Below are 26,459 nucleotides of genomic sequence, written 5' to 3'. Positions count from 1 at the left end.
ACCCACTCCAGTATTCTTGCCTGGAGAATCCCATGGATGGAGGAACCTGGTAGGCTACAGTCCACGGGGTTGCAAAGAGTCGGACACAACTCAGCTACTTCACTTTCACTTTTCACTTTTAGGTATTAAAACTATTCTTGTATCTTCTTCCCAGTGCATCAGGGCATCTTGTATAAACAATCTCTAATAATTATTAAAGAAGGTACTTCTTATCCATATTCTATTCTTTTATAAAATAGAAGTTGAGGCAGCTTACAACAGAAGGTCAAGTAGTTCAACAAGCACAAATGTTCTGTTATGATGAGGGGGGTAGGGTGGGAGGAAGGGTGGGTAGAAAACGATGGTTTCAGAAAACTTAGGGCTGGACGTAGTTACTACAACCAAGCCTGGCATTATGCCTTTAACTGGCACAAAGTAACGGTGTGATATTGCTGAAATGTGTCTTGCCTCCTGGTATTTCATTTTATCCTAATTCCTTGCCTAGCTACTAGCACTTAATGCTGATATTTCTGTCAGGCATGTGTCCTGTGGCTCCTTACCCCCCAGGGTCTCTTAGCTGGCTGTCAGCTCATCTCTTAGAAGTCACAGCTTGATATTAGCTTGCGAAACTACCTCTCCCAAGAGAGGGGGGTAGAATAAATGAGAACACTGGGAAAACTTGAAAAGGTATTTACAGGTATTTATTATTAATGCAACAATCAAAGCAATAGTACCTTTAAATTATGGAACTGACTTGGGCGGTGACTTGGGCAGCTCTGTAGGCTGTGAGGATGTTTGGAGGGTGCTTGGGGCGAGAGGTCAACTTGGGACTCCTTAATAAGACTGTATGTAAGGCAGTCATTGCCTTGCATTAGGAAGAGAGCAGAGGAGAAAGCAGATAAGGGTAGACTGCAAAGCCCGCTGGGTCTATTTGGAAGAAGAGAAATGGAGGACGAGGTTTATTCTTATTGCCTTTCTAAGCACAGTTAGGACACTTCAGCTTTACAAACGTGTCGAATGCCTATGTGTGCCAGACCTGCGGTAGATGCCACAGTTACCCTGGTGACCCAGACACGTCCCTGCCCTCAACAGGTTGATGGTCAAGTGGATTCACCAAGAGGCAGCTCCTCTCCATGGATGTCCACACGCAGATGCCTACTTTTAGAGGAAGTCAGACAGAGGTCTTGGAGGAAGGGGTGTAACTTGGCTGAAGATCAGCCCTATAGAGGAAGAGAGAGTGTGTGGGGTCCTGATCAACAGAGTGTGTAGGATGAAGCTTGCATCCATGCTGACAGCTAAGTCACAGTCAAGGCCAGAGTTACAGTGTCCAGTGTTTACTACTTGGCTGTATGGGCTTTAGGGACTTCCCAGGTGGCGCTAGTGGTAAAGAACTTGCTGCCAGTGCAAGAGATGCGGGTCTGATCCTTGCCTTGGGAAGATCTCCTGGAGGAGGACATGGCAATCCACTCCAGGTATTCTTCCCTGGAGAATCTCATGGACAGAGGAGCCTGGTGGGCTACAGTCCACACGTTTGCAAAGAGTCAGACATGACTGAAGAAACTTAGCACGCACACATGCATTGGCCTTAGAGGTCATTTCCTTCAAACTTGTTACTTTACAGATGAGATGGTTGAAGCCCATAAGATATACTGATTGACTGGACAGTGAGCAGCAGAGCTAGAAATAGAAACCAGTGCTCTGATGCCCAATTCATGCCACACTTAGGCCTGAGTCATAGGGACTTGGCAGCTATTGAAATGAGGACATACCTCAGTTCAGTTCAGTTCAGTTCATTTCAGTCGCTCAGTCGTGTCCAACTCTTTGCAACCCCATGAATCGCAGCACGCCAGGCCTCCCTGTCCATCACCATCTCCCGGAGTTCACTCAGACTCGCGTCCATTGAGTCAGTGATGCCATCCAGCCATCTCATCCTCGGTCGTCCCCTTCTCCTCCTGCCCCCAATCCCTCCCAGCATCAGAGTCTTTTCCAATGAGTCAACTCTTCGCATGAGGTGGCCAAAGTACTGGAGTTTCAGCTTTAGCACCATTCCTTCCAAAGAAATCCCAGGGTTGATCCCCCTCAGAATGGACTGGTTGGATCTCCTTGCAGTCCAAGGGACTCTCAAGAGTCTTCTCCAACACCACAGTTCAAAAGCATCAATTCTTTGGCGCTCAGCCTTCTTCACAGTCCAACTCTCACATCCATACATGACTACTGGAAAAACCATAGCCTTGACTAGACGGACCTTAGTCGGCAAAGTAACGTCTCTGCTTTTGAATATACTATCTAGGTTGGTCATAACTTTTCTTCCAAGGAGTAAGTGTCTTTTAATTTCATGGCTGCAATCATCATCTGCAGTGATTTTGGAGCCCCCCCCAAAAAAGTCTGACACTGTTTCCACTGTTTCTCCATCTATTTCCCATGGAGTGATGGGACCGGATGCCATGATCTTCGTTTTCTGAATGTTGAGCTTTAAGCCAACTTTTTCACTCTCCCCTTTCACTTTCATCAAGAGGCTTTTTAGTTCCTCTTCACTTTTTGCCATAAGGGTGGTGTCATCTGCATATCTGAGGTTATTGATATTTCTCCCAGCAATCTTGATTCCAGCTTGTGTTTCTTCCAGTCCAGCGTTTCTCATGATGTACTCTGCATAGAAGTTAAATAAGCAGGGTGACAATATACAGCCTTGACGTACTCCTTTTCCTATTTGGAGCCAGTCTGTTGTTCCATGTCCAGTTCTAACTGTTGTTTCCTGGCCTGCATATAGGTTTCTCAAGAGGCAGGTTAGGTGGGGAGGGGATATTTTCTGTCTTATGAGTCATTTATACTTCAGGGTTAGTGACTTCGTTAGAGCCTCTAGGAAGAACAGATTTGGAAAGAAGGTGAAGAGACATGGGTGGCAGGCACCTGGGGTCTGGAAGAGCTGGTTCCGGCCACTGAGGTCAAGTTTTGCAGACTCACAATGTGGCTCAGTCAGGCACAGCCCCAGGTTGCCTCACATGGGTGCCTCCTTGCTACATCAGTTAGGCTGACAGGACAGAAGCCCCTTCTGCCAAAACAAAAGCAAGCCCTGGAGTCTTAGGGAAATTCTGAGTGTTAAGTATACACATATATTGCTCTTCTCCACAGAGAGACACATCACAAAGGCAGCATGGGTGTCCAGCCCACTGCAGAGTTGGCGATGCTCACAGATACATAGGAAAGGAGGACTTGGAAGCCCCAACTGGCCCTCCTGGGCCCCTCCTGGGAGGGGGTGGGGCAATGACAGCTGAGGTGGGGAGTAGGCACACCTAGGCCACTCCCCTTCCACTGAACCTGCCTCCGACACGTGGGAGGTGGTGCGGCTGCTCCCGGGTTCTGGGAAAGTATCCTCTTCACTTGCATTAGCTGCCTTAAGAGCTTGTGGCAGCACTGTTAGTCATGGACACACCTGGTCCACCAGCCCTCTGTCCAGCCACCTTCCAGGTAGGGATGGTCATGTGACCCAGCTGGGCCAAAGATACATAAGCAGAAGCTATTGGATGGAGCTTCTGGGGGATTTGCTCTCCTGGTTAAATAGAGGAGGTGCCAGATTCATGTGTTATACATGCTCTCCCCCCACTTCCTTCTGAGAACACGGATCTGTGGCAGCATCTTATAACCATTACAAACTAACCCAACAAGGATGATGGAAAGAGCCTGGTCACCACTGTCATCATAGATTTTCTGCACTAGTTCTGGACCGATCCTCAGATTTCTTTGTATATGAGACAAATAAGACCTTGTTTGTGTAAGTTATATAGTTGGGTATATTTATGGTATCATAACAAGTAAAAACCTTGGGATTCAAGGCCTTTTGCAATCTGATGCCACAAAACCCTTCCCAGCTCACCCGTTGCCACCTCCCTCCCTTCTCAAAACCCCTTTCTTCCAGTTCAAACTGATCGCACACTGTGCTCTAAAGTCTAGCCTTGTTCGTACCATCACCAAAACACATAAAACCACATATTATTTGCTGATTTGCTCAGATTCTTACTTGACTCCTAGCCACCACTGCTGCCTCCCTACAGTGTATTCTCAGTGTAGACAAGAGGTCCCTTTAAAACACTAGTCAGTTGCATGCCTCTTCTTTGCAGAATCTGCCAGTGACTCCTCATTTCTTTCAAAGTAAAAGACAAAGTCCTTACAATGGCACATAAGGGTCTTATGATCTCCCTGCCCCATCTTTTCTCCACTGTCACCACTTAACTCCAACTCTTTGTCCACACTGGCCCACGGCTGGTTCTGCAACGTGTCAGGTACCTCTCACCTACAATCTACGTAAGTGGCTCCCTCTGCCAGAAAGCTCTTCATCCTCTCCTTCTTCAAGTCTTTGCTCAGGAGACCTTCTCTTTAGACTTACCTGGACCACCTAATTCAAACTGCAGCCCATCTCCATTCCCTATAACCAGCCTTCTACTTTTCCTTACTCTCTTTTTTTCTATAGCATTCATCACCATCTAATATAATATATAGTTTACCTATTGTGCTAATTGCTAATTGCTTATGGTTTATTTCCTCTTGCCAGGAGGAAAGCTCCCTGAGGGAAAACATTTGTCTTTTTTTTTTTGATAGCTGACTTATTTCAAGTGCCCAGAAAAGTGCTTTGCACGTAAATATTTTTGAGTATATGAATAAATTGATTTAGATCAATATGGTACTGAGGACTTACCATGTGCTATACACTCTCAGGTCCTGGGGATGTGGTGGGAACAAAGATATGATTCTGGCCCCTGAAGAGTCTGGAGTTAGATGAGTATTTACCATCCCAGTTACCCCGCTTAAACTAGTCTCACTACTAGGTAGAGGGTATATTTATCCTATAAAGGAAGAATTAAGAATTCAAACATTACTTTCTGGAGGGTTAATCCATTACAATCACATCAGTAATTCATACAGAAAAGGGAAACAGATAGGGCTGAGGGTTTGAGGAGCTTCACAAAGAAAGATGTTATTACGAGTAGGCTGTCCGGGAATCAGTATTCTTTTCCTGAGAATGGAGGCTAGCTGACTGATCTTGTCCCAACTGAAGGCACTCTCACCTTTTTGCCTATGGTAAATCAGAATCCAAGGTATGATATGATTGGACCAACGGCATCACCCAACTTCCTTGGGGATGGTGTTGCAGCCCTGGTAACTTTCTTGGAACTTAACAATGAAAGTGAGAATTTAAATACAACTCTTGGGCTAGCATTTCTTTTCAATCAAATCTAACTGGACTTGGTCATAAGATTCAGTCCTGATAAGTTGGCACTTGATTTCATGGAAGGATGGACGGTTTCTGAAATGGCAGTGAAGTCCTCCTTTTACTCAGATGTGTCTTGATTTTGACTTTATGGCTTTTTAAAACAGAGATGGTCACTTGGTCTTTTGGGGGGTGGGGGTTGGGGGGATTTATAGCACAAGCATCACGGAGATTTATTTACTTTTATTTAAAAATTCTGTGGTGAATAATTTTTATTGCATGTTTTGACTTCGCATATCTCTTTGATGGAAAGGTACTTTATAACTGATAGGCATTTCAGCAGATCAAGGAGATTCATTACCCTGGCGGTTTTTCATTTTCAGATAGAAATGAGTAGAAATTATCCAATTTCTCTTTTTATAATAATGTCCAATACATTTAGTGTCCAATTTCACACTGTCCCTTGATTTATAGCATTTGCCAGATTAATCAAGATCTGCTGATATTATAAAAGGTTGGTGTCTCTTAACCCTATAAACCCCAGGAGGCAGACATAGAACAGCACAAGGATTAAAACTGTTTGACTCTCACACTCACTTCAGTAAGTAACTCGTTTATCTTCTATTTACTCATGTGTTTCTATTAATGTCTTGCTTTGCCCCAAATCTTGAGGAAATGTGCAGATTCTTGGCAGCAGTAGGAGTCTTTCAGAAACCTTTATTAAAACCATCTGGAAAGTAAAGTAAGGGGGGAGATGCCTACCAAACCTTCAAGTTTCAATGGTTTTGAAATTTGGCTAGCCTCCATTTTCTTTCTCTTTGCACATCGTTTGCCTCCAGCTGCCTCCCTACCTGACCTCTGCCTCACTGGAGGGTGATATGCTGCACCGGGCCTTTGGATCAGGCTCTCCTGACTCTGCAGCTTACTGGCTGTGTGACTTTGAACAAGTTGTTTAACCTTTCTGGGTTTTATTTACTTCTCTTTAAAAAAATTTTTAATTGGAGGATAATTATTTTACAATGTTGTCTTGGTTTGTGCTGTAATCACCGTGAATCAGCCATAAGTAATATTCATCCTCTCCCTCCTGGGCCTTCCTCCCATCACTCCCATCCTACCCTACTAGGTTATCACAGATCACCGAGCCGAGCTCCCTAAGCAAAACAGCAGGTTGCCACTAGCTATCTACTTAGCACACTGTACTGTATATATGTCAACGCTACTCTCTCAACTTGTCCCATCCTCTCCTTCCCCCACTGAGTCCACAAGTCTATTTTCTGTGTCTGTGTCTCTATTCCTTCCCTACAAATATGGGCAGGAGAATAAGATAAAAAGTCAAATAAATGCACAGAGTAGCGCTATACTATGATACTTGCCTTCCCCTCCCCAACACACACACACACATAGTTCCTCCTAATTTATGTAACATTTCCATTTTGATTCACATTTCAGCATCTTTTTCAAGGTGGCCTTTATCATGAACTACAGTGCATGATGTTATGTTGACATGGGGATGAAGTTCTATCTCTGCAAACATATTGAGTCATCTGAGATTAGGAATGAGGTGTTAAATTTTGTTTCTTTGGTTTTTTACACCGTGTAACTGCTTTATAGATATTTAGTGACTGATGACTTAAAAAAGGACTTCCCAGGTGGGTCAGTGGTAAAGAATCCATCTGCCAATGCAGGAGACCTGCGTTTGATCCTTGGGTTGGGAAGATCCCCTGGAGAAGGAAATGGCAACCCATTCCAGTACTCTTGCCTGGGAAATCCCACGGACAGAGGAGCCTGGTGGGCTACAGTCCATGGAGTCGCAAAGAGTCAGACACAACTGAATGACTAAGCAAGCACATATGACTTTAAAAAAGAGAGAGAGAGAGAGAGGCAGAAAGGAAACAGAAAGGGAAGTCTTATAAGTTATCTTTCTTGCTTACTTGGAAATCCTATGTTTAGCTTTCATCATGCTGGCATCTCCCCTTGTGCCTCTGAACTGAAGAAGTTCTCACGGAAGAACATCCTGTAATTTTCCTTTCCAGCCTCTGTATTGTGCTGTAATTTTCCTTTCCAGAGTTCTACTGCAACTACTAACCTCCGCTTGCTGGCCCCATCCAATATAAGGGCACAGGTTAAAGAAAAATCCTTGTTTCTCCAGAATCTACCAATTCTGTCTCTGAGATGCCTCTTGTGTCTGCTCCCTCTCCCCATTCACATGGCTATTCCCCTAGGTCAGGTATTCATCATATTTATTTGGATTCAGCTTCATAAATTTCCATCTCTCCTCACCCTGATCCATAACCTCTGCTTCTGGACAAGTCTGACTTGGGAAGAGCAGCCATCATCTCAATGCCTCGGAAATGGTGAATGCTAAGTCACTTCAGTCATCTCTGACTGTTTGTGACCCCATGGACTATAGGCCACCAGGCTCCTCTGTCCATGGGATTACTCCAGGCAAGAATAGTGGAGTGGGTAGCCATTTCCTCCTGTAGGGGATCTTCCTGACCCAGGGACCAAAACCGAGTCTCTTAACGTCTCCTGCATCAGCAGATGGGTTCTTTACCACTAGCGCCACCTGGGAAGCCCCCAGTGCCTCTGATGATAGAATCAAATCCTTCAGCCTGGCTCCCAGCACCCTCCATCCAGAGCTGGATTCATGAACCTTACACTCATGTTTTATGTCTCTAGTCTTCATGCTAACTAAGCAAGCTCATGTGGTCCATCCCATGAGCCTCCTCCTCTGACCTCTCGTCTACAGCTCATGTTAACCCCCTCCTTGATCACTCAATGTTGACCTTGATTGCAGCTCTGGACCCTGTTTCCATTCAGGCATGGCTCCCGTGTTTGCCATCAAGTTTTCCCACCCTTCAGCTGGAATAAACACTTTCTACTGGCATCTTTCGACCTCATTAGTTCAGTTCAGTTCCGTCGCTAAGTTGTGTCCGACACTTTGCGACCCCATGAATCGCAGCACGCCAGGCCTCCCTGTCCATCACCAACTCCCGGAGTTCATTCAGACTCACGTCCATCGAGTCAGTGATGCCATCCAGCCATCTCATCCTCTGTCGTCCCCTTCTCCTCCTGCCCCCAATCCCTCCCAGCACCAGAGTCTTTTCCAATGAGTCAATGCTTCGCATGAGGTGGCCAAAGTACTTGAGCTTCAGCTTTAGCATCATTCCTTCCAAAGAACCTTTAAAAATATTTATCCCTGTTGATCTTGTCATATTTAGTATATTTTACATTATATTTTAAAATTCTATTTTTGGATGTCTTTTCTCTTCTAACCATTGATCTTGCAAATGTTTTGATGACAGACTGCATGACTATATCTTTGCTTCTTAAGGAGGTTTTCCCCACTATAAACCCAAGGAACCTGATTCTCTGAGTCGGAAGAAAGGCATCTGGAGATAGTGAGAAAGTTGGAGTCCAATAGCCTTATATTTTCTCGGTAGAGAGGATAGCAAAGTCAAGGTTTTAAAGTAAGAGTTTCAAGTAGTATTTTTAAAAGTAACAATAATCTGCTTTTCTCTAATAAATGCTTGGGCTACCCAGGTGGCTCAGTAGTAAAGACCCCGCCTCTCAAGGCAAGAGAGGTAAGAGATTTGGGTTCAATCCCTGGGTCACGAAGATCCACTGCAAAAGGAAATGACAACCCACTCTAGTATTCTTGCCTGGGAAATCCCGAGAACAGAGGAGTCTGGCAGGCTATTATAGTCCATGGGGTTGCAAAAGAGTCAGACCTGACTTAGAAACTCAGCAACAACAACAATAACTGCTTAGCTTACATAGTTCCATTTTCAATTTTAATTCTATAGCAAATCTTATTGTCCAAAACAATTTGCAGATTCACTACTGAAAATCTGGGAAATTCAGAAGTCAGAACAAGCAAAAATGTCTTCACTTTGAGTCTAATATATTGCCTGACACATTAGATTTTTACTGAATTATCTTCAAGGAATGAATCGATGAAATCAAGCTTTCCAGGAGACAAGAGCTCTGGAATGAAAGGACCAGGGGCATGGAAGCCTAGGACAGATTCCCAGAGCAGCCCCCAGAGTGGCAGGATTTGTGAGGTGACTGGAAACCCCACTTAGATCTCTTCTGTGGGACTGAAGCTTGAGTGCCACTGAGCCCAAAATGGCACATGAGGACCCATCTCTCTACCCTGCTTAGGAGACCACTAACACCCCTGGAGGACAAACACAACTATATGTAAACAGGACTGCGTCACACTTTTAGTATTTCTTCCCTTAGAGGGACATAGTAGGGAGAGGTAGGACCAGGAGGAATGCTGTAGAAAGACAAGTCACAGACCTTGACAACAGTCCTTCAAGATGACTGTGCCAGTTTTTATGTCACTCTAAACTAATCACCCCATGGGTGCAGCCCAGGTTCCTCCTCAGCCTCCCTCACCCTCAGGCTGGGCCTATCCCACTTTGCCTCTAGTCTCTCTCTGCCCTTCTCTTGCTCCAGGTTCTTGGCAATCAGCCCTCACATTGTCTCCCCAGGTACAAGGGCTGTGGGGGCTTCCCCTGGCATGGGAGAAGTAGGTTCGAGTCTGCATGAGGCTCACTCTCAGCATCCATGCAGAAAGCCCTGGCTGGTGCGCACAGGGTCTGGTCTTGGTTGGCAGGTTCAGCTCATGCCTCCATCCCAGGCATGCCCCGCCCCCACCCCAACTGGCTAATAAGCCAGACTCGGGCCTGTGAACATTGATTATGAGGGCACTTAGCATTAGCATGAGACCCTGTTGCTTGTCACACTCATAAAACATTTTGACGACTCTGGGTGGACAGTGCTAGAAATGCAAGACAGCCTCAGTTATATCTTGTTCGGTCCATCAGCAAATGAGAGGTGAGCTACTGTCCTGTTCTGATGAACCACTTGTGATTTGGTCAGATGATCTGTGAAAATCAGAGCAGAAGTGCTGTCCTCTCCCTTCCTTTCCTCATTGGATAGATGGAAGAGGTGACAGTGAGAAGTACAGCTGTCCTCATCCTTGGTCTACTGCAGTAAAACAAAATATTTCCTCTTTGTGGACAGCAGCTTGTGACTAATTAGGTATAAGTGCTTTCTGGCTGACCAGCTCCAGTCCAGAGGTTTGCAGGTGCGTTTCCTAATAGAGCAACTAGAGAGAAGGTGGGTGCTTGGCACAGGAAAATGAGCATCCTCAGCCAGGGTGCTTGACCAAGTCTGTGGTAGCATCGCTCCTTTATCTGCATGGGTCTGCCTGAGTCATATTCCTCTTGGTTAACACACCTTTTTTTAAGTCTTTATTAAATCTGTTACAATATTGCTTCTGTTTCATGCTTTGGGTTTTTGGCCACAAGGCCTGTGGGATCTTACCTCCCTGACCAGAGATCGAACCTGCACCCCCTGCATTGGAAGGCAAAGTTAAACCACTGGACCACCAGGGAAGTCCCTAAGTCATCTTTTGTGAGTTCACCCCAAAGTCACTCTTTCCTAAAGGCCTTCCTCCACTCCCTGGATTTTCTCTAGCCAGGCACCGAGCTAGATCTCCTGGTGATGCTTCATAGTCCTGTGTGCCCTACATAGCTCTAATCAGAGTATTGTCTCAAATTTGTTTCAACCCATTCCTCCCACTAGACTCGGAACTCTGTGATGGCAGCACTGGGTCTGATTCCAACTGCTCCAGCCACAGAGGCTGCTGCTTAGCGGATGCTTAATGAAACTGAGTGAATTAATCACAGACTCTTAGCACTGGCAGGGACACTGAAACCCTCAGAGGTGACATATGGTGCCCAAAGACACAGTATCCCTTATGGCAAACATATTTTCCTGATTTCTAGTCCCACATTCCTTTCTGCATTCACACATGAACTCCCTCCCTTCAGAATGAAATTTCTAGAGCTGTCCTGGTCCTTGGCCGCAGCTTCAGTTTCCAGTATGATCAGTGGCAGACACAGGGTGGCTGGAGGACCAGGCCACCCAGCACGGGTCCTGTCACATTCAGCCTCCTCTACCTGCTTGCTTTGAGGTGCTGGGATACTGTATTGAGCTGAAGATCTAAGACTTTAACCCAGAAAATCGCTGATCTTTGCTAGGAGAACATTTGAGGCCCGAGGCAGCTCAACAGGCAGAAAAGTAGGTCAAGTTAAATTCTGTTCACAGGGAGATCTGTGGCTAAACGGCAGGAGGCTGTTATGATCCCACTGAGAGGGTCTTGGGGAAAGAAAGATTCTCCACCCGCCAGTCACCAACCTGGAGGTGGAAACAATGAAAGGATATTACTTACTAGAAACATGTTTTCTGTTCAGGGAAGAAAAATAGCTGTTAAGAGTGTTCAAGAAATAATTTCAATCAACAGCAAGGCCATAAACAGAATCACATGAATGGTATAGAAGGATGTAAAGAGCCAGGTGCATCAGGAAACACATGTCTGGAAGTTAAATGGCTGGATTCTCGCTTATGGTCACTAGAAAATTATAGAGGGGAGCTGTTAGCTTGGCATTTCCTTTTTCAATAGTAAATCAATGGATCCTTCATTTTCACTAAATTGTTTTCCTGCCCTCCAGGGAAAATATGACACAAGCATAATGCAGATGTGGAGAGAAAGCCTGGGCTGGGATGAAACCTTTAATTAAATCTCCTTTTATAAAACAACCTTCCTTCAGCTTGACAAATGGATGAAGCAAAATGTGCTTATACAAGCAAAACAATTAACCAGGTTCATAACAGTTTAGGACTTGCATGGATCAATCGCAGGTGGTCATTCATCCCATCACTTGTCAGGCGTGTGCTGGGGAGGGGCTGGGGGCGGGAGACCAGTCTCCACAGAAAAGTGGCTTCAGTGTAACAACGCTGCACCGCCTTCCTGGAGCAGAACTTGATGTGGGATTGGGCAGTGCCCAAGGCTCTGTGTTTCAGGAGCAGGGCAGAGATGGGCTCTCCCTAGCATCCCCCTGGTGTGTGTTAGTGTGTGTGTGCGTACGTATGTGTGTGCATGCACATGTGAGCTAGGGGCTGGGGAGGAGTACGGTTGTTACTGTTTTTAGGTCACTCAGTCGTATCCAACTCTTTGTGACCCTGTGAACTGTAGCCTGCCAGGCTCCCTTGGGATTATCCAGGGAAGAATACTGGAGAGGGTTGCCATTTCCTTCTCCAGGGGATCTTCCCGACCCAGGGATTGAATCTGGGTCTCCTGCATCACAGGCAGATTATTTGCCATCTGAGCCCCCAGGGAAGCCCGGGGAGAAGTGTGGTGCTATATATAGTATACTCCAGGGTATGGCCCGCAGCCACCTCTGCCTTCTGGCATGAGAAGTCATCTAGTCTAGCTGTTTAGAAACCTGTGTCTGAGATTTGCAAACACCTGGGGAGTTTTTTTAAGACTCTGATCCTCAGCCTCACACCAAACAGTGGAACTGGTCTCCCAGGAAACTGTAAGAACTCAAGTGTATAAGTCCTTAGCCCAGAATGGCCCACAGGGTTTGGGACCCTTTGGTCTGTCCAGTGTCTATCTTTGGCAGTTGAGGAAACCAAGGTGGGGATGGTTGGAGTCAAATGGATCTTGAACCCCTGAGTGGGGAGTGGATCCCAGTCTTCAGAGCCACAGCCCATCATTGGTTTCCAGGAGTGCCACTGCTGGAGGACTCAGGGGCTCATTTGATTGAGCAAGGTCGAGCCGTATTAGCTGAACTCAGGCATCCCCGGTTCTGGGCCCAGGGCTATTGCTGCAATAAGATGCTGCTCCATCTGTCCTTCCTGGGTCCTTTCACTTGTTGGTCAGTCCTTTATGCAGCTGTTCAATGTGTATTTCATAAACTTCTATGGTTGTCCACTCTGTGCTACCTATAGCTGCAAGGAGGAGGGGATATAAAGATAAATGTGCAGTGCCTATACCCCGGGAGTCATACAGCCTAACAGGAGTGGCAGCAGTGATCATATACAACAACTATAGGAACTTATCACATGCCAGACACCATTTGGAGTCTCTTCTGTTAATTTTGTTAATTTTTCACAACAACTCTGCACAGTAGGTGCTATTGTTCACATTCTTGCAGTTGACAAAACAGAGGCACAAAAAAGGCTTGCTTTAAGTCACACAGTTAAAGAGACCTAAGGTTTAGTATCTTGGTTGTCGGCCTGCTGTCTTCCTAGCTACAGCCTTGCACTGCCTCTGGCTAAGCTTGCTGTACCTTCAGAGTCCAGTGGAGATATGGTGAGTGAGGGGTCAATTCTCCGTGGGACCAGGGAAGGTTTGTGGATGAGCAGTCGCCACAATCAGCATCAGGTGGAAGGTGGAGTAGGAAGAAAGTGAAAGTGTTAGTCTCTCAGTCATGTCTGACTCTGCAACTGCAGCCCGCCAGGCTCCTCTGTCCATGGGTTTCTCCAGGAAAGAATACTGGAGTGGGTTGCCATGCCCTTCTCCAGGGGATCTTTCTGACCCATGGATCAAACCCTCGTCTTTTACATCTCCTGCATTGGCAGCTGGGTTCTTTACCACTAGTGCCACCTGGGAAGCCCGGGGTAGGAAGAATTAGGGCAAAAAAGGCAGCCTCAACTCTAGGGGTTTCTAGAGCAAAGGCTGGAGGAGGGACCTCACAGTGGACACGACTTAGCAACTGAACAACAACCATCACCCTAGTTTGTGGAGTCATGTGGCTTTCATGTGTAAATGGTACCTCTAGTTAGGGGCCAACTTTTGGGATCATGCCTTACCTCTCTGCCCTCCACCCAGAGCACACAAAGTACCAGGTAATGGAAGGAGAGGGTGGGCAGAGAACATAAGGCTCTGGCTCCGGGGTGAAGAGAAGTTTGGGGCAGGTGTGGCCACGAGGACAAAGCAGAAGCAGTCATGCTGGGGGCAGAGGTGGCTCTTCTAAAGCTCTGGCACCCACATCTAGGTTTTAAAGATAAGCCCACAATGGCTTTATGGGGTCAGAAGTTCAGAGGTTACGCCAGTGCCAAATTCAGTTTGCCCCTGACTTTGTGGGCTTCCCCAGGCATCACGATTAGCCAGTGCAAGTTTTTTGTCTTCATGTTCACTTAAGCCACCTTCAAACTGTGTTTTACAGCAGGAAAGGGACAGTTAAGATGGAGTGAATGGTGCAGGAAACAAGGAGAACCCAGGCTGATGCTGGGGGAGAGTGTATTTGACCCTGGTTTGCCACTTTCCTCTGCAGGCGAGACCCACCTAAGGATTTTATGAGCTCTGAAAACACAGTGACTTCATAATATTTCCTGTAGGAAATCCAAAGATCCTTTAAGGCATTCTAATGATTTGTTTAATCGCCACTATGCTAAAGTGGTTTGAATTCTGGGAGTTGGCCCTATTGTTTGTTGTTGGCAGAGTGGTGGCACAGCCCATTGGGTACATGCAGTTCTTCATGAAATAAGCCATTGGAACCTGGAGGTGCTTGCCAAGGGCCTCAGCAAGCCTTTGCTTCCCAAGGCAGGGTCTTTACTGAACATTGAGATGCTCTTTCTCTCTTTGATATGGAATTCCAGAATGATTTCAAAGGACTTTGTGGTAGAAAACCGTTTGAATAGTACATTCTCCAGAGGAGCTTCGCTGGCAAAATTGAAACTGTTTAAATACGTTCATATAGAAGAGGCTTTAAAATAAGCCTGGCATAACTTCTGTGGGTTGTTATTCTACAGAGCTCAGCCCAGAACTATAAAGATGCTGTTCTTGGGAATTCTATTTACTGAATTGAGCACCCTGAGGGGGTGGCCTTGCTGGAGTGAGAAGAGGTGGGAGGGTGGAGGGGAGCCAGGCCGTAGAGGCAGACACTGGCATGCATGGCGGATGCCGCCTTTAAGTACCATATGAACCAAAATGGAGATACAGGATCATTTACACAAACAAGTTGAACAGCCCACAGAGGGGCTTCTGAAGGGACTCAGTGTGTTGTTGAGAACAGCATCTTGACGCTCCTGGATCATCATAATGGAAGGGATCCACTCTCGGCTTCCCTGTTCAGAATGCTCACCAAGCTCTCACTCACTTAACAACCTGTCACAGAGTGATCAGCTTTTGTAAGCAGCTTGCTACCCAAGCAAATTCTAACTTTTAAAAGCCACATCTTTCAAGTACACTCTGTTAAAAGGGGAAAGAAAAACAGGATTGGTGAGGCCAGTTATTAATCCTAGGCAGGATTAGGTGTGTGACAGGCTGAGAGGGCCCACGAGGTTGCATAAGGAAACTGGGTGGGTTTGCGGGGCCTGGTGGGGCAGGAGCTGGTGATGAAGGACAAGGTTTTTTCCTACTTCAGTTGGGAGAATGTTTTCTGAGGTTATGATCCTTTGACTGTTTCCAGTACTTAAGCATCATCAACTGCCATTTAAGCTGTGTAAAGTATGACTAAGGACTCCGGTTACAGCCTCTGGGAAAGAAAGGGGTTTTTGAATTCTCTGTAACGCTTTCTGGCGGAACAGACATGTGAAGCCCAGTGTGCAGCGGACGACCCTACAGGTGAACAGAGTAGGGCAGAGGTGTGGAGGGTTGGAAAATTACAGTTTGAGGTAAAATTTGGAGTAATTTTACCATCACGTGCTTCCCATGTATGATTTCTCGAAGACACTGTAGCACTCCAGAACTGCTTGCCTGGGTGCCTACTATACTGATGAGGTGAATACTGCTGTCAGGTTTTAAGCATAATAGTGTTTTACGATGTAACCTCTTTTGCTGCTCTCTCAATTGCTGCTTTGTCATGTTTTACCTTTTTTAATTACTGTTTTAATATGCTGCTTGTAGCCCCAGGTACTTCTGTGAAGGACAGCATTTTAAGAAATGAAGAACTAGATAAAGAAATAAATGCACATAAGGATAAGACTAAGTTAGTCAAACTTGCGTCTAAGTGGGTATTTTTAGTTTGTCCAATGCTGTGTGTTAATGAGAAATAGTCTCTCTCTCAAGTGTAAGGACTGAGGTGTGATATGCAAGGTCAGACATGGAGCACAAGCAGAACTGGGGGTGGAAGGCTCTATTCCCAGGGCTCTCTCAGTTTCCCATAAGGAGAATCCATGCTATCATGTTTAAGTCTGATCTTATGTTCTCAACAAGTCTTCAAAAGTAACAATAGTTCTAGTGAAGGCAAAAGGATTTATTTTCCACTTAACTCTAGCAGCAATTGAGTTGGAGTTCTCTCGGCCAGGAAACAAATTCCATAGACCCAGTTCTTAACCTGAATCATGTTACCCTTGGTCACACACTCGATTGCATTCCTTGGCTTAGTAAAGTAGGAAATGGATGGTCGGTTCGGAGTTTCCTGACCTGAAGTAGGTGCTGTAATGATATAATGCCCCTCCCCTCCCCCACAGACATACCAGGCTTTTTATTTCCGTATTTAAGCCCAGGCAAGGTCAAAACAATAGATGAAATTTCATAAAACAGTGGTAGCTATGCCTAAATGTTTTTACTGACTTCCTAAAAACACATTGAAATCAGCTCCCAACTGTATTTATAAATGAAAAAAGGAAGTGAAGATCAACACCCTCACTGCAAAATTCTTTGGTCCTGAATTGGCCAGATGCCTAGATTTCCTTTACGTAAACAGGGTCAAATGCAAGGGCAGCCAATTGTAAACTAAGGTTCTGGCCTCCTGGAGCCTCACAATCAAAGATGTCTGTGAAGTCGCCACAAAGTCATGATGCAACTTCTTAGTACAGAGGAAAACCAGGCAGATGGAAGCAACCAGTCAGGGGCCAAGAGCCCTTGCAGTGAACATGGCTTATGGAGCAATAAAGAAAACACCTCCATCAGGTCTCCCTCCCTTACACCCAACACACACGTACACGTGTTCATGTGCACGCATACACACACACACACACGCTATGCATATACACACCTCTGCTTCAACACTTCCCTCTGTGGAACTGGTTCTATAACTTTTTGTTACTCCCAGATAGTTTAAAAAATAGTCTTTTGATCTAGATGACAATGAGTAACCATTTTGACCTCACTCTGGCCAAAATGGCCATCATTAAAAAGTCTACAAATAACAAATGCTGGAGAGGGTGTAGAGGAAAGGGAGCCGTCCTACAATGATGGCAGGAATGTAAATTGGTGCGGCCACTATAGTATGAAGTGCCTCAATCACTAATAATCGAGTTGCCATATGATCCAGCAATCTCATCCCTGGGCATATATCCTGACAAAGCTGTAATTCAAAAACATACATGCATGTCTATGTTCATAGCAGCACTACTGACAATAGCCAAGACATGGAATCAACTTAAATGTCCACTGACAGAAGAATGGATAAAGAAGAGGTGGTACATATACACCATGGAATATTACTCAGCCATGAAAAGAATGGAAAGAGCCATTAACAGCAACATTAGTGGACCTAGAGATGATAATAACAAATGAAATCAGAAAGAAAAGACAAATATGCTGTATATCACTAATATGCAGAATCTAAAATACGACACAAATGAACTTATCTATGAAACAGACTCACAGACATAAAGAACAGACTTGTGGTTGCCAAGTGGGGAGAATGGGTGCATGGTGAAATAGGCGTTTGGGATTAGCAGATGCAAACTATTATATATAGACTGAATAAACAACAAGGTGCTACTGTTAATGCACAGGGAACTATATTCAATATCCTGTGATAAACCATCATGGAAAAGAATATGAAAAATATATGAACCACTTTAGTACATGAGAAATTAACACAACATTGTAAATCAACTCTACTTGAATAAAATACATGTGTGCGCAGTATGCTATAATAGAGCAGAGCAGACTCACTTCATTATTTACCCTTTTGTACATTTCAAATTTTGTATCTTATATATACATTTCTTATTCAAAATTAAATAATTTTAAAAAGAGTCCTTTGGTCACCTATAATCACAGAAATAGTCTCAGGTGTTAACTATGTTCAGTCACATGTGATAATATCAGAATCTGAAGTTCATTCCAACTGAGTTCCCTTCACCAGCTCGGGTTTGCTGCAAGTGTCCATCTTTCTTTTGATCCCCCTGCTGTTTCCTAATCTACTCCCTTGCTATCCTAGCTTCTCCAAGCTTAGGGGACAGGAGAAGGAGGAGAAGTAACTAGGCAAGAAAGGTTTCATTTGCTGGCACAACTAAAGCACCACTTCCCTTTGGCTATGATGGATGTTGGAAGCTGACCTTTGTGGGCGTTTGTGAGGGCTCTCCAGGAAACCCAGAAAGCTCTCTGCTTTCTGTGGTTTCCTACATGAATTGTGCATTCTATCCACTTCTCCCCCAGCCTCTGAACATCCAACTATATAGCCCTGACTTTCTTCTGCTGTAATCTCTGGTCTCTTCAGTTGACATTCTAGGGCCAAATCTGTGACAACTCCATGCAATGGAATGGAGTCTATTGAATAGAAGTCTATTCCACCACACTATCAACCAATAGAAAACACACTGCTTAGATGTATTCTTGGTGGAAATGTATCAACTTCCCAGACCATGGATCTCACTCTGTTGCAGGCTGCTTCAGCCAGCTCCTGGCCCTTCAGACTTCTCAGATGAACCAGGCTGCAGGTTTGACACTGGAACTCTCAGTCATCTGGGGACATTTATCAAGCTTGTTGATGGTCTTTCTGAAGCTCATCTCAGGGGCTTAAGGTGAGGGGCGAGCCTCACCTGTGCTGTTATTCCTTTCCTGTAGTCAAGGAGACGTGCAGATTTACTCTGCCCAGTGGAATGTGAGTAGATATGATACACACCATGTCCAAATAGCAGCTTCTAGAGAATTTCTCTTGTCATCTGCCATGAGAGAACAGCATGTTCCAGATAAGGCTGCTCTATCAGCTTGGGTCTAAGGATGAGAAAACAGGTAGAACTCTAGCCAACCTGTAGCCAAGAGGAGTTGAGCAGAGCTGAGCTGCAACCAAGTAGGACCCAGTAGCATCAGGCAGACCCATAGGTGACTCCTAGCTGTTGTGTAACTTGAACAAGAAGCATCTTTGTGGTTGCATGTCACTGATATATTTGGTCTATTGTCCCTGCAGCAAAAACTGACTAGCTGAGTAGTGGTCCAGGAGGTATTAGGAAAAGTAAAAAGAGTGTGTCCTAGAATCCAAGTGAAGAAGGAGGTTTCAAGTAAGAAGGAGGATCAATTGAATTAAATGTTGATGGTCCAATAAACTGAAAAGTGAGACTTGACCACTGGATTTAGTAATATGGAGGAGAGCATCAAAACTGGTAAGAACAGGGAATTCCCTGGTGGTCCAGTGGTTAGGACAACATGCTCCCACAAAAGGGGCTTGGGTTTGATCTCTGGCTGGGGAATTCCCACAAGCCCCCAAGTATGTAGCCAAAAAAAAAAAAAAAAAAAAAGGACAGCTAAGCCAGTTTGATAGAATAATGGGGGCCACTGCAAATGCTGGGCTGGATGAAGCACAAGCTGGAATCAAGATTGCCGGGAGAAATAACAATAACCTCAGATATGGAGATGACACTACCATTATGGCAGAAAGCAAAGAGGAACTAAAGAGCCTCTTGATGAAAGTGAAAGAGGAGAGTGAAAACGTTGGCTTAAAACTCAACATTCAGAAAATGAAGATCACGGCATCCGGTCCCATCACTTCATGGCAAATAGATGGGGAAATAATGGAAACAGTGACAGACTTAATTTTCTTGGGCTCCAAAGTCACTGAAAATGGTGACTGCAGCCATGAAATTAAAAGACACTTGCTCCTTGGAAGAAAAGCTATGACAAATCTACACAGTGTATTAAAATCTAGACAGCATATTAAAAATCAGAGACATTACTTTGCAACAAAGATCCATCTAAGCTATGTTTTTTCCAGTAGTCATGTACGGATGTGAAAGTTGGACCATAAAGAAGGCTGAGCACCAAAGAATTGATGCTTTTGAAGTGTGGTGCTGGAGAAGACTCTTGAGAGTCCCTTGGACTGCAAGGAGATCAAACCAGTCAATCTTAAAGGAAATCAATCCTGAATATTCACTGGAAGAACTGATGCTGAAGTTTTAATCCTTTGGCCACCTGATGTGAAGAGCCGACTCATTGGCAAAAAGCCTTTTGCTGGGGAAGATTGAAGGCAGGAGAAGGGGAAGACAGAAAAGGAGATGTTTGGATGCCATCACCGACTCAATGGACATGAGTTTCAGCAAACTCTGGGAGATGGTGAAGGACAGGGAAGCCTGTGGTGCTACAGTCTATGGGGTCACAAAGAGTCAGACATGACTTTTCAAGTGAACGACAACAATAACATACTTGAAACTACTTCCATATTCCCCGCTAAGCCCCTCCACCCACCACCGTTGCAAATACATAGGGCAGAAGACAAAATTAAGATGTTGATAGTTATTTTTATAGCATGTATTAGAAGTTATGGGACACATCAAACAATCCAACAAGAAGTTAATTATAAGATATAAACACAGGCCAGATTTTCATTTCACCTTGGTGTCCTATTGAGTTACAAAGACAGGATTTAGCTCAGTGATGGAAAAAGAAAAAAACACAGCCAAATGTTTCTGTTGAAGGATTGAAGGCAGAAATATTAAGTATCAAAACTATGCTATTTATATTCATCATACAAAATTTGCTCCTGCAGTTTTGTGTTTCTTTTGTTCTGTTGCTGGGCTGTGCTAAGTTGCTTTAGTCATGTCTGACTCTGTGTGACCCCATGGACTGTAGCCCACCAGGCTCCTCTGTCCATGAGATTCTCCAGGCCAGAATACTGGAGTGGGAAGCTGTTCCCTTCTCCCAGGGACCATCCTGACCCAAGGACTGAATCGGATTCTTAAGTCTCCTGCACTGGCAGGTGGGTTCTTTACCACTAGAACTGCTGCTAAGTCACTTCAGTCGTGTCCGACTCTGTGCTACCCCATAGACGGCAGCCCACCAGGCTCCGCCGTCCCTGGGATTCTCCAGGCAAGAACACTGGAGTGGGTTGCCATTTCCTTCTCCAATGCATGAAAGTGGAAAGTGAAAGTGAAGTCACTCAGTTGTGTCTGACTCTTTGTGACCGCATGGACTGCAGCCTACCAGGCTCCTCTGTCCATGAGATTTTCCAGGCAAGAGTACTGGAGTGGGTTGCCATTGCCTTCTCCAACCACTAGAACAACAACAGCAAAATCTTCGAAAACAACTGCCTCAAAATTTACCTTGATAAAAAGAAATAGCACAACTGAAAGACTGTAAATGCCTTGTGTGACTGTTGAAAATGGTTTCAGGTTAGCAGTACCTAACGGTATCCCTCCTAACTTCCTACTTAAATGCTTTTGAAGATCCAGAGGAGGAGACAACTCCAATCCTATTGAAAACCTCAAATAAAGGACAGGTTAGCATTAAAATCTCCCATGAGCTTTCAATAATCATAAGTTACTGTATGAAGAGCAACCAGTGGCGTATCCCCACCCATACCCCACTTAATATTATATAGCATCCTGGCTTGTGTGCAAGACAGCTGAAACACACTTTGTCCTCAGCCCCACTACCTGCACCAATTCAGAGATCTTGTATCAACCAGAAAACCCAGAGCAAAAGGTCACAGGGTGGGTGGACGGTGGGAGTTAGAGGTGTTGTATCAGCTACACAAAGGCAGGGACTTTTGTCTCTTCTGTGCTTTATCTGGTGGCTGGCACAGAGTAGAAGCTCAATAAATATTCGTGGAATGAATGTGAATGGATGAATGAAAGGATGAGGGAGAGAGGTCAGCATCTGCAATGGCACACTGCATTTTGGGAGTATAAATGTCCCATATGTAGAGTGGTAGCCAAGGATGGAGGTGGGGAGATGCCAGGAGTAGAGTGTGCTGCATTGCTCAGAGGGCCGGAAGACTGAGCGGTGAGGATGGCAAAACTCTACACACACAGGGCATGGCTTCAAGATGAGTATTTGGTTGATCCTAGAGTTCTGGTTGAATTTGTTGCAGATGGATTTGCTTGCCATGACTCCCAGAAAGTAAGGTAACAAACAGCCAGATGGGTGTTGAGGGGAGCCAGGGCAATCCACACACCTCTCTGTTGGCAAATGCTGAGTCTGTCTGGAAAGCTTTCTCCATATTCAAAAACTAGCAGAGGCAAGAAAAATCGCACAGAGCTTATCAAGATGTTCTACAGAGTGAAGAAAAAGGAACATCTTCTTGATGACCTAGAACAAATGAACTTCTGAAATCAGGACAATATTTTAGAAAATGATTCAGTTCAGTTCAGTCGCTCAGTCATGTCCGACTCTTTGCGACCCCATGAATCGCAGCACGCCAGGCCTCCCTGTCCATCACCATCTCCCGGAGTTCACTCAGACTCACGTCCTTCGAGTCCGTGATGCCATCCAGCCATCTCATCCTCTGTCGTCCCCTTCTCCTCCTGCCCCCAATCCCTCCCAGCATCAGAGTCTTTTCCAATGAGTCAACTCTTCGCATGAGGTGGCCAAAGTACTGGAGTTTCAGCTTTAGCATCATTCCTTCCAAAGAAATCCCAGGGCTGATCTCCTTCAGAACGGACTGGTTGGATCTGCTTGCAGTCCAAGGGACTCTCAAGAGTCTTCTCCAACACCACAGTTCAAAAGCATCAATTCTTCGGCGCTCAGCCTTCTTCATAGTCCAACTCTCACAGCCACAGAAAGCAATTTGGCAAAATATATTTTGAGTTGTAGAAAATATTCCACCATTGACTCCTCAATTTCATTTTTATTTCCCCCCCCCAAAAAATCAGAGATATAAAAAGTTTTATGTGTGTATTATGTATGAAATAATCACAGCAAAATTTATAATTCTTTAAAATTATTCTAGGTTCATATGTTCTAATACCAATGGAAATAAATAATTTTGGCATATTCATATAATTTTGTTATTCAGTCCTTGAAAACATAATATCAAAGGATAGCTAATAAAATTGGAAAGCTCTTATGCTATATTTTTAAGTAAAAAAATAACAGATCTGAGTTTTGTAAAAAACAATTTGATTACCAAAAAGCCTATAGATCTATAAATCTATAGATCTATAGAGTAATAGAGAAATGTACTATTGTTAGTAATTATCTTGGCATAAAAGGACTTCAGGTGAATTTTATTTCTTAAAATACATTTTTAGTTTTTAAAATTTTACATAATAAGCATGTATTAGTTTATACTCATAAAATTAAACACCTGCTTAAATGTCTGGTAATGGTTCATGAAAAATAGAATTAAGATTACTGTTTCAAACATTTATATTTTCTCCCTTTCTTTGAGGATCCCTTTGACATAAGAGTGCTGTATGATAATGAGTAGATCTATGGTGACAGTAAAATAATAAAAAGAAAAGAGTGGGATTATTTTGCTGGCTAGACCAGAATAAATCACAGCCCACATGGACAAAGGCTGCAGGCAGGCAGCTGCACTCTCCTGGCAGAGCCCCGCGAGGGCCAGCAGGTGAGGAAATCCAGGTTGTGGTGGCCCCAGAACTGAACCAGCATTTTAGCTGGAACTTTCCAAACAAAGATGATCGTTTACTTGGTGGGGACTCATATGTGGGTGCTGTGCCCAAGGAGAATGAGAGACAAAGAGGCTCAAGGAGACATGTGGTGACCTTTGATGTTCACATTGAATCCTGCAGAAAATAAGAAATAAGCAGCCAATGCCCCCAAGAAGTCAATTGTTAAATTCTTTCAACCCTCATCTCCAAGCATGGGGACTGCTTCATTACTGGTCAGTTATACTCTGCACTGCAAATCTAGCACTGGGACGCGGGGAACACGCTTCCCATTAAAAAAAAAAAAAAAAAAGAAGTGCTAATCGTCTTCCCAGCATTCCATGTACTGAGTACAATGAACTCTGCATTAAAGCATATTTTGCCTCTAATGGGCAATTCCCTATCTTAACCAATTTCTTCGAAATGATTCTGTGTGATAGAATTCAGCACTTATTTTTTAAAACTCAAGTTAAAATCCCATATTTGGGCTCTGCAATTGATCTTTAGGGTAAATGCAAAATGGGAGTTCTACTGCAACTCTTTGGATTTTATGCAGTAATTTTTCTTAAACCATTTCATTAAGGTTTAAAATGCATACTAGCAGGTAAAAGATGATAATAGATTAAAAAATCAGACTTTATTTTCTGAAGAGAAGTTAAGGACTTCAGGGAATGAAACGATGTTGATCAAAACACTGAAATCTACTAGCTCACTGCTTGTTTATAACCAAAATGAAATGGAGGAAGGAAGGAGTTCAGTTTTCTGTGTTGCTTTCACTCTTTATTTTAGGATGTCACATTATGATAACTAGAGAATAGAAGAGGGCAATGAACATATAAGAAGGATACAACCAATTTAAGCTTCATTTCTGGGGTAAGAAAGACATATTAGACAATTTGAAGAGTCCCTATCATAAAGTGGTATACTACACACAACACATAAGAAATACTGATTCATGAAAGAGTATATAAAATTAGAATATAAGACTTTGATTACAAAAAATTCTACTGGGGAATTTAATGTATCTCTTTCAGAAACCTATATCTAGTGAAAATATAGATAAGGATGTAGGGAATTTGAGTCACATAATCAAGAAATTCAATACATATGTACAAACCTTTTTCCCTAAAAATAGCAAAAATACTTTTTTGGTGTGTGTCCATGGAATATACACCCAAATCAGTCACATACTTGATTATAAAAATTCTTATTTTAAAAGTAGAATTGTTACTGGTAAAACATTCTTATAATTCAATGAATTAGAAATAAATGTTACTAATAAAAAAGGTAATCAAAATTGTGATCATTTGGTAAACTAAGAAACTCACAAAAAATTACCTAGCAAAGGAAATCAAAACAGTCATCTCAAATGAATCACTGAATCAGACAGATCATTGATGGATGCAAAAACAGTGGCTAAAAGAATGTTGGAAACAGGAGATTCACTCAGTTCTCAAGTGTTGCCCCATAGGTTAAAAACTAATTACAGAGTTAAAACTATACTTTTACAATGGAAGTTACTGCTATAACCATATGAACCAAACTTAGCATCACCAGCAGTGGGACAACTTGACTTTATGTGCTTATTGATATGAAATGTGCATTATTAATTTTTTGGGAAATACACATTATTAAGTATATAGCATTACCAGTGAATATTCGTTTTGGCTTTGGAGCTTCCTTGGTGGCTCAGATGGTAAAGCATCTGTCTACAATGCAGGAGACCTGGGTTCGAGCCCTGGGTTGGGAAGATCCCCTGGAGAAGGAAATGGCAATCCACTCCAGTACTGTTGCCTGGAAAATCCCATGGACAGAGGAGCCTGGTACGCTACAGTCTATGGGGTTGCAAAGAGTCGGACACGACTGAGAGACCTAACTTAACAACAGACATTTATTTCTCACAGTTTTGGCAGTCTATGATCAGGTTGCCAGAATGGTTAGGTTCTGGTGAGGGCTTACGTCTTGGTTTGCAGACAGCACCATCTCCCTATGTCCTCACTGTGTTCCTTGGAGCACATGTGCAGAGAGACAGCAATCCATCTCTCTTTTTATAAGCCCAGCACCCCTATCAGCTAGAACCCTACTCTCATGATCTCATTTAACCTTCATTACCTTCTAAAAACCCTGTCTCCAAATACAGTCACACTGGGTGTTAGAGCTTCAATATATGAATTTTGAGAGGACATAGTTTACTACCCAGGATAGTATATCTCAGTTTGGGACTAACCACGTCCACATGGGGTTATCAGATACCATGTTAAATAATACAGTCCAACAGCTGTACTTGAAGCATACCCCTACTGAGTGAAAGACTTGTTCATTTGCCAGTGAAAATTCTTGCCAAAAAGGTTCAACCTGAATTTCAAGCCTTGACCTAATTTCTAGTTTACAGGAAATATAGCAGAGAAAAGAACATATTAATTGATGCTAGGAGGAAACAAACAAGTTCAGAATGTGGAATAGTGTGCAAAACAACTGACCTGTTTTGTTTTGTTTTGTTTTCCCTAAAAATCAATGTCATGGGGGAAAAAAGAAGCAGAGAAACTGATTTAAAGAGACTAAAAGAAAACTGACCAAATACAATACATAACCTCTATCAGATCATGTAATTAAAAACCATCTACACATGATATATTTTTTTGCAATAACTGGGAAAATTTAAGTGTATACTGATACAATTATTGTTTTTAATATTTTTAGATGCAGTAATGGTATTTTAGTTATCTAATAGAATGTCCTTGTTTTTCAAAGACATTCTTCAGTACTTAGATTAGAAGTGTATGATGTCTGTTTTACATTTAAATGATTCAGTGAAAAATAAAAAAACAAATAAAAACATTTAATATATGTGATATATATGTATTTATAAAAGCAAGAAAGCAAAATGGGCATATTACTAACAGTGGATAAA

At 43.6% G+C, this 26,459-nt stretch overlaps 1 protein-coding gene across 1 annotated transcript in view; it reads right to left on the bottom strand.

Annotated features, from left to right (window-relative positions):
• The window catches only part of SLC9A9 (solute carrier family 9 member A9), a 648,823-nt gene that overhangs the window by 181,132 nt on the left and 441,232 nt on the right, over positions 1 to 26,459 (bottom strand). The gene's annotated exons all lie outside the window — the stretch shown is intronic.

The sequence above is a fragment of the Budorcas taxicolor genome, chromosome 1, assembly GCF_023091745.1.
Source record: "Budorcas taxicolor isolate Tak-1 chromosome 1, Takin1.1, whole genome shotgun sequence".
In the NCBI taxonomy this organism is placed as follows: domain Eukaryota; kingdom Metazoa; phylum Chordata; class Mammalia; order Artiodactyla; family Bovidae; genus Budorcas; species Budorcas taxicolor.
This window is presented reverse-complemented; position numbering and strand designations above follow the sequence as displayed.